Here is a 2,281-nt window from a genome sequence, read left to right as displayed (position 1 = left end):
GCCGGTGAAGCACCGTGCCACCACCTCCTCCGATCGCCACCGCAAGAGCTTCCCCGAGGACGCCCGCCGATGCTGCTGCTGCCATATATTGTGTCCTGTGACCATATACATATACCGTATCATGGCATGTACTATCGCCATTCGAAAATACATGATTCCTATAAAGTCTGCTATCAGAATTCTCTATATCTGACCACTAATTAATGAAAAGAAATTTGGAATTTGTTAAAGATAGAAATTGTGCCATCAGATTTGTAGAATGGCTTAGTATAAGCTTGTGCACACATATTCATACAAAACTAAATGGTCAGATATCGTTCAACTTACTCGTAAGTAATACCTTTTTAATTGCTTTGGATTGCATAGCTCATCCTTAGATAGAAAGTCAATAATCATTTTGGCATATGTTGTTAAAACAATGGATTTAAGTTTAATAATTTAAAACCACATGTTTACTGTAACAGCAAAAACGCTACATTGTCGCCACTTGTGATAGAGATTTAAAGAGGAGAATAAGAAAGGTATACTTGCTCCCTTAAAGTTCATCCTTAGATAGAAAGTCAATAATCATTTTGGCATATGCTACCTTTTATGTTAAACAATGGCTTTAAGTTTAATAATTTGAAACCACATGTTTTCTGTAACAGCACAAATGCTACATCGTCGCCACTTGTGATAGAGATTTAAGGGGAGAATAAGAAAGGTATACTTGCTCCCTTAAAGTTTAGCACCAGCCCACCAGGACACCAAAGCCATGCCCTTACACTGATAATTAACGTGTACATACTGTTGATTTTGCAGGTTCCTGGCGTTCCAATCATGTATATCACCCAGTATAGGTACTCGATAGAATGATCACTCCTTGAAGCTACAATTGGTGGAGGTAACAATATATATCTTGCTCTAGTGTCAGTTTCTATTTACTTTTATGTTCTGTTTATTTTATTTTGGCTGTGGTAAATCCATGACCTAATGCATGTTCTGGTCTTCTATGCAGCACCAAGAATCCGATTAGCCTGAATACACTATTGCACTTGCCCAAATTCCTTGATTTAGGATGGATATGAGTACTGCCGTGCTGAATTGAGCTGATTGTAACCACTTCAAAATTATGCATCAACCTCCTTAGGACATTGTTTTCATAATTTTTGAAGGAAACTTTAGAAGATATCTTTCCTTGTTCTTCGTTTAAAACTGAACTGTAGCCAACTTCCTAGTGCACTTGGTGTGTTAATGTTGGTGTTGAGTTGTAGATTCATGTCTCACGAACATCTCATATGTAATCTACACCTGTTGACATATGGTTCAATAATTTGGCATGCTTCTGGTTCAGTACACGCAATTGGTAAGCCAATATACGTGCTGGGGTTTTTGATTTTGTAAACTATCTGTTCTGAAATGAGCTCAATATAGAATGCAATGCAAATAATGAGATGTACTCATAGCCTAAGCTTTATAAGCTCATGTATGACTCATGTAGTGATAACTATGGTTGATCAACGCCAAAGCTCCATGATACAATAACTTTACAGGACAAAAACAAAAATGGTGGACACATGGTCACTAGTAGAAAAAGGGGCAATGGTTTAGGCAGGGCCAGCCCATTAGTACCGGTTTAGTCCAGAACCGGGACCAATGGGAGCATTTGACCCGATTCGTGAGCCCCGGGGGCCGGCCGGGCCACGTGGGCCATTGGTCCCGGATCGTCTGGGCCTTTTGGTCCCGGTTGGTGGGACGAACCGGGACTAAAGGCCCTCGCTCCTGGCCCACCACCATTGGTCCCGGTTGGTGGCCTGAACCGGGACCAAAGGCTTCCCTTTAGTCCCGGTTCGTGCCACGAACCGGGACTAAAGGGTTGGTCCTCGTTGCGGTCAGAGTTTAGTCCCACCTCGCCAACCGAAGGGCACTCACACCGGTTTATAAGCCCCTCCCTCTCTGCCTTGTTGAGCTCCTCTCAAAATGAAAATAGATGCCCTTATAGAGGGAATTTGACCTAAATTCATACTGAATTTCTCTGAAGTTTGTAGAAATCTATTATGAATTTAGGTTGAATTTTCTCTATAAGCACATCTATGCTCATTTTTTTAGTAAAGTTAATCACAACTATTTTTTCTTCTATTTATTTCTGAGTAGTTTTTTATATAGTTTTTTTCTTTTCTGCTATATTTATTTTTTACTATTTATTTCTGAGTGGTAATAAGTCATTAAAAATAAGCATCTATACTCATTTTTTTAGTAAAGTTAATCAGAACTATTTTTTATTCTATTTATTTCTGAGTAG

The 2,281-nt window shown here is 39.4% G+C and overlaps 1 pseudogene; it reads left to right on the top strand.

Annotated features, from left to right (window-relative positions):
- Positions 1 to 855, top strand: part of LOC119338518 — a 43,323-nt pseudogene extending 42,468 nt beyond the window's left edge.
- The last annotated feature ends 1,426 nt before the right edge of the window (positions 856 to 2,281 follow it).

The sequence above is a fragment of the Triticum dicoccoides genome, chromosome 7B (assembly GCF_002162155.2).
Source record: "Triticum dicoccoides isolate Atlit2015 ecotype Zavitan chromosome 7B, WEW_v2.0, whole genome shotgun sequence".
NCBI lineage: Eukaryota > Viridiplantae > Streptophyta > Magnoliopsida > Poales > Poaceae > Triticum > Triticum dicoccoides.
Note: the sequence above shows the minus strand (reverse complement) of the source record. Positions and strands in the feature narration are given on the sequence as shown.